Source organism: Triticum aestivum, chromosome 5A, assembly GCF_018294505.1.
Source record: "Triticum aestivum cultivar Chinese Spring chromosome 5A, IWGSC CS RefSeq v2.1, whole genome shotgun sequence".
Lineage (NCBI taxonomy): Eukaryota > Viridiplantae > Streptophyta > Magnoliopsida > Poales > Poaceae > Triticum > Triticum aestivum.
This window is the reverse complement of record NC_057806.1, coordinates 343,260,298-343,267,264: the sequence shown is the minus strand read 5'-3', so window position 1 is coordinate 343,267,264 and position 6,967 is coordinate 343,260,298.

Here is a 6,967-nt window from a genome sequence, read left to right as displayed (position 1 = left end):
TGGTTCGTTCTCTTGTTCGAGTTTTTCCTATGCATTAGATGAGTACTTATTGTGTGCTTGTTGTTTGTCTGTGATAGATCACCCGGATTGCGCCGCTTGTTACTTCGAAACCCTAGGACTCGCGGATTCTCAGCAAGGCAAGTAACACTTTGATCATACCTTTTCTACAACCCATGTTTTATTGCATTAGATGAATCCTCTCACATTGCATGATTAGGATCTAATTAAATTGTGGGATGGGAAGTAGATGAGGTAGTACCTATCACCTGTATTATTATGAAACCTTTGGGAGTTACTTCTACGTTTGCTTATTATGCCATGCTATGCTAGTAGACGTGGATTGGGTGAGTGATATCCATGACAGATGTGAGTTTGTTAATTTTAATGGTTCACTTAAGGTGGCAACTTAAATACACATCTGGGTGGATTGAGGCACCTGATGTCTATCGGGACTTGCCTGTTTTTATTTCGGACCGCCACCCAGGCTCAAAGGGATCATAAGATCATTCATGCTAGTAACTTCCGTGTGCAGCCACAAGCCATTATGGGCTCTGGCATAGTTGACTAAGTTGTGTGAACTCTTACGGGTAGACTAGCAGATGTAGGGGAAAGTAGGTGTACCGGTATACCCACATGTAAGGTGCTAGCGCTTCTGAAAGACTGTGTCTCAGTCATCCGTCTTCTCAAACACCATGTAGTGCGAGAAACCAAACGGAGGCGATCGAGTCTTGTGGGGAAAAGTGCGCAAACCTCTGCAGAGTGTACAAACTAATCATGATTAGCCGTGTCCCCGGTTATGGACAACTTGAGTATCTAGTACTTGAATATCATGTGAATCTCATCATTGTTACTTCTAATTAATGTTGTTGGGTTTTAACTGTTCACTTAATTGAGATTGAGAATGCTGTCAACCATTCTCAATGTTCAACAACTAACTTGATAGTTAAATAAATTTATTCCTTTGCAGTAGGGAAAAATTGGCTTTACGCAAAACTATAACCATAGAGCTTTCCACCAGCCATATATGCATATAGTATAGCTGTTTCATTCCATTACTCTCCCTGTGTTACATTGCCAGCATATTCCATGTGCTGACCCGTTTTCGGGCTGCAACTTCTCATGTTGCAGACTTTTCAGACGACGAGTAAGGTGCTTTTAGGTCGTGGTCCTATACTCAGTGATGCCGTTGGAGTTGATGGACCCATTTATCTTCCGAGTCTTCCGCTGTTATCGTTATTAGATGGCCTTAAGCCATATTTATTGTAATAAGTTCTCTTTGAGACAACGATGTAATAAGTGTGTGATTGCCACTCTGCTATAAATCCTTCGATGTACTGTGTGGTGTCAGCATTACTGATCCAGGGATGACATCGGAGCACAGTAGACTTGATCCATTCGGGTCGGGTCGCTACAGAGATGGTAAAAGAGCACACGCAGACTGTAGGACACGACCACTAAGTTAAAGCCATAGATCAACATTCTCTTCTCATTTTCTAACTCCTCATCTTTTCTACCCTTTTAGGATGACGAACACGAAGATTAAGTATGCTCAACCGGATGAAGGCACACCTTTTGGATTTCACTTGAAGGAAGTCACCAAGTACCTGAACCTTGGATTACCAAGCTTCACGGGAACCTTCAACGCCACTCTGCCTGAAGAGGAGCGCTGGAAGATTCAAGCTCATGTTCCGGGAAGGACATTCGCACCAATCATGAAGCCCATAGATAGTGTTTTCAATGCACCAACCTGGAGTCTGGGAAGGAGCATGGCAGCTCATATCACCATGGGAAGCATTGGAGAAGTTTATCAAGAAGACCTCAAGGACACTATCTACCAGATTTGCGGACGCCGAGACGAACAATGGGAGTTAGTCAGCACCAAGAAGGATAGATCCATTGCATCTTTCATCCAGGAGTTAAACCAGCACATTCGACGCCACGAGAACCACATGTGCAATGATATGATAGAATTGAAGAATGAAAAGGCAAGGATCATTGAGCTAGAAGGAGAACTGGAGTCTACACGCAAGGACTACATGGACGAGATCGTAGCTCTAGCAAGACACAATGGCGATCTTAAGCAGGAGGTTGAAGAACTCAAGAGGAAGTTAGCATCCAAGGAGGAAGACGAGTACGTCGCATGTCCGGACAACTACATCATCATCGACGACACCGATTCGGATCCAAGTGAACCCGACTTTGTAGACGAAGCTGGAGCAGATATCATGGAGTCTTCCACCGGTTCAAATTTCTAGATGACCACCAGATAGTAGTAGTATTCCCCCATGTAAACACAATAGTTCGAGCACTTTTGTGATAGTTAGACCGTTTGTAAGCCCTTGTTTGATTGAATGAAGTGAAATTGTGTGCTTTTGCCTCATGTGCATATGGGTAGTGTTTTCCCTTTAGACCCCCTCTATTCTTATATCTCATCTTTTCTAAACCCTCAGATGCCTCCGAGACGTGACCCCGGATTTGCCTTTCCGCCGGAGCTCACCCAGTTGATCCAGCAACAGAACACCTTGATGCAGTTGCTAGTTCAGAATTAGAATCAGGGGAACAACAACAACAACCCACCACCACCACCACCTGTTGACCACTTAGCCCGTTTCCTTAGGCTGAATCCGCTGGTGTTTTCCAGTAGCACCGAGCCGATTGTAGCAGATGATTGGCTCCGCAAGATAGGAAGGGAGTTGACCACTGTAGGATGCACGGATGGTGAGAAAGTGAAGTTTGCCGCTCACCAGCTTGACGGACCCGCGGCAGCATGGTGGGGGAATTTCGCAGCCACTTACCTAGTTGACACTGTCACATGGGATCAGTTTCAGCAAGCTTTCCGCACTGCCCATGTTTCAGCAGGAGCTATGGCCATGAAGAAGCGTGAGTTTCGCAACTTACGCCAAGGAGGAAGGACAGTTGGCCAGTACGTTGACGATTTTAGCAAGTTAGCACGTTATGCCCCAGATGACGTTGCTACAGATGCAACTAAGCAGGAGAAATTCCTGGAAGGACTGAATGATGAGTTGAGTATGCAGTTGATGGTAGCCACCTTCAACAACTACCAGGAGTTGGTAGATCGTGCTCTTATGATTGAAGGGAAGCAGCAGTAGATTGAGAACCGCAAGAGGAAATATGGACAGGGGAAGTATAACTCTGGAGCCCAGCAGAAGCCTCGTCTTACCCCTAAACCGGGATTTCAGTTTCAGATACCCATGGAGGAGGTAGCTCGCACAACCATAATGGCCACAAGAATGGTAATGGGAATGGAAGAAGCAACGGCCAGAACCGGACCACCCCATCGACCCCAACCAAGAGAGACCTGAGTCAAGTCACCTGTTTCAAGTGTTCCAAGACCGGACATTATGCCAATGAATGTCCTGAAGGCCAGAATGGAAATGGCAATGGAAGCTCTGGGAAGAAGCCGAACCCTTTCAATAGGGGACAGGTGAACCATGTTAACGTGGAGGAGGTTGAAGATCAGCCTGATGCAGTAATCGGTAAGTTTTTGGTTAAAACATTTACCGCACTCGTTCTTTTTGATACTGGTGCATCGCATTCCTACATATCAAGGGGATTTGTGGAAAAGTATAGCCTACCCACTAGGATTCTTAAAACGCCTATGCTAGTAAGCTCGCTAGGAGCAGAGTACATGGCCAGACAAGGATGTTCCCAAGTGCCATTAAGTATAGGAAGGCATGTTTTCCCAACGGATTTAATTATTCTGGAGTCCCAAGGTCTGGATGTGATTCTTGGTATGGATTGGCTGACGATGTATGGAGGAAACATCGATTGCGCCAGTAAGACAATTTTGCTTACCACACCAGAAGGAAGAAGGATCAAGTATGTATCCCGGCATGTGCCAAACAGAACACAAGTAAACTGCCTAACAGGAGTTGTGCAAGAGGAAGTACCAGTGTTGAAGGATTTTCCTGATGTATTTCCTGAGGAATTGCCAGGCATGCCACCGGATAGAGACATTGAGTTTTTGATTGAGTTATTGCCAGGTACAGGCCCAATATCGAAGCAACCGTACCGGATGCCAGCAAAGGATTTGGTGGAAATTAAGAATCAGATTAAGGAGTTATTGGATAAAGGTTACATTCGCCCAAGTTCTTCGCCTTGGGGATCACCCGTACTTCTAGTGGAAAAGAAGGATGGATCATTAAGGATGGTTGTAGATTATCGGGGATTGAATGAAGTAACCATCAAGAACAAGTACCCACTGCCAATGATCAACGATCTGTTTGATCGGTTGCAAGGATCTAAAGTGTTTTCCAAGATCGATTTGCGATCAGGGTACCATAAATTGAAGATTCGAGAGCAGGACATACCTAAGACAACATTCACCACAAGATATGGACTGTATGAGTACACCGTTATGTCATTTGGATTGACTAACGCACCTGCCTATTTTATGAACCTGATGAACAAAGTGTTTATGGAGTTTTTGGATAAGTTCGTCGTAGTGTTCATTGATGACATCCTGGTTTATTCAAAGAATGAAGAGGAGCATAGGGAACATTTGTGTTTGGTTTTGGAGAAACTAAGGGAACATCAGTTATACGCCAGATTCAGCAAATGTGAGTTTTGGTTGAAGGAAGTTGGATTCCTCGGACATGTTATATCCGGAGAAGGTATAGCAGTTGACCCCACGAAGGTTGAGACCGTAACCGAATGGGAAGCACCAACAACAGTTGGAGAGATCCGGAGTTTTCTTGGACTCGCAGGATACTACCGGAGATTCATTGAGAACTTTTCAAAGATTGCAAAGCCTATGACTGAATTGTTGAAGAAGGATACTAAGTTCAAATGGACCGAGGAGTGTGAGGCTAGTTTCCAGGAGTTGAAGAATCGCTTGGTTACCTCACCAGTATTGATTTTGCCAGATCAGACCAAGGATTATGAGGTGTATTGCGACGCTTCACGTCGAGGACTTGGAGCAGTGCTTATGCAGGAAGGAAGAGTTGTTTCGTATGCTTCATGAGAACTGAAGCCTCATGAGTTGAATTATGCCACGCATGATTTGGAGTTAGCAGCCGTAGTGCATGCATTGAAGACGTGGAGACATTTCCTCATTGGAAATCATTGTGAGGTGTACACGGATCACAAGAGTTTGAAGTACATTTTCACTCAGAAGGAGTTGAACCTCCGACAAAGGAGATGGTTGGAGCTCATCAAGGATTATGACATTTGATTGCATTACCATCCCGGAAAAGCTAATGTAGTAGCTGACGCATTGAGCCGTAAGAGCCATGTGAATACTCTAATGACGGGGAAAATACCCAAGGAGTTAGCAAAAAACCTTCGTGAGCTATGTTTGGAAATAGTTCCGAGAGGCTATGTAGCAGCATTGGAGATTCAGTCGACATTGATGGATAAAATCAGAGAAGCTCAGAAATCTGACAAGGAGATTGCTGCTATAAAAGAGAAATTGAGCGAAGGAAAAGCAAAGGGATTTCGTGAGGATGAGCACGATACCCTATGGTTTGAGGACCGTGTTTATGTGCCAAATGACCCGGAGATCAGGAAGTTGATTTTGCAAGAGGCACATGATTCACCGTATTCGATTCACCCCGGGAATACCAAGATGTATTTGGATTTGAAGGAAACATTCTGGTGGATCGGAATGAAGAAGGATATTGCAGCATATGTAGCAGTTTGTGACGTATGTCAGAGAGTAAAGGCAGAGCATCAGAAGCCAGCAGGATTGTTACAACCATTGCCGATACCCGAATGGAAGTGGGATAAGATAGGCATGGATTTTATCATAGGACTATCCAGGACAAAATCAGGCTATGACTCGATATGGGTAGTAGTTGATCGTTTGACGAAGGTAGCACATTTTATTCCAGTTAAGACCACTTACACCAGTGCTAAGTTGGCGAAGATATACATGACTAGGATCATTTGTTTGCATGGAGTTCTGAGGAGTATTGTATTAGATAGAGGAACCCAATTCACCTCAAAGTTTTGGAATCAGTTGCATGAAACTTTAGGAACCAGACTGGAGTTCAGCACAGCTTTTCACCCACAGACGGATGGACAGACCGAGAGAGTCAATCAAATTTTGGAAGATATGCTGAGAGCGTGTGCACTAGATTATGGATCTAGTTGGGACGATAACTTGCCGTATGCGGAGTTTTCTTATAACAATAGTTACCAAACCAGTTTGAAGATGGCACCTTTCGAAGCTTTATACGGAAGGAGGTGCAGGACACCGTTGTCATGGGACGAAGTTGGAGACCGTCAATTCTTTGGACCAGATTTGATTAAGGAGTCTGAACAGAAAGTTAAGTTGATTCGCGATAGGCTCAAGGTAGCCCAGTCCAGGCAGAAGAGCTACGCAGATTCTAAACGCAAGGAGACAGTTTACGAAACCGGAGACAGAGTTTATCTTCGAGTACCCCCACTTCGAGGAGTTAAGCGCTTTGGAGTTAAGGGAAAATTAGCACCGCGCTTCGTTGGACCGTACAAGATCTTGCAACGTATGGGAGAAGTCGCTTATAAGTTGGAATTACCAGAGGAGCTGTCAGGAGTTCAGGATGTATTCCATGTTTCTCAGCTGAAGAAATGTCATGCCGAGATGGCGGAGGTACCGCTAAGAGATACCGTCCCACTCGAAGCGATTCAGTTGAAGGACGACTTAACGTATGAGGAGAAGCCAGTCAAGATTCTCGATTATGCCAGCAGAGTTACCCACAGCAAGGTTATCAAGTTTTGCAAAGTTCAGTGGAACCACCACTCAGAGGATGAAGCCACCTGGGAAAAAGAAGAAGATTTGCTCAGGACCACCCTCACCTATTTTCTAGCCAACTCGAATCTCGAGGGCGAGATTCATCTTAAGGGGGGTAGGTTTGTAACATCCCAAATTTGCAATTTGGAATGTTATACACTAGATCATCATGCATATCATATTTTCATGCATTTTGGTTGATCCTAGAAATTTCACGCAACTCAAGGACCCACG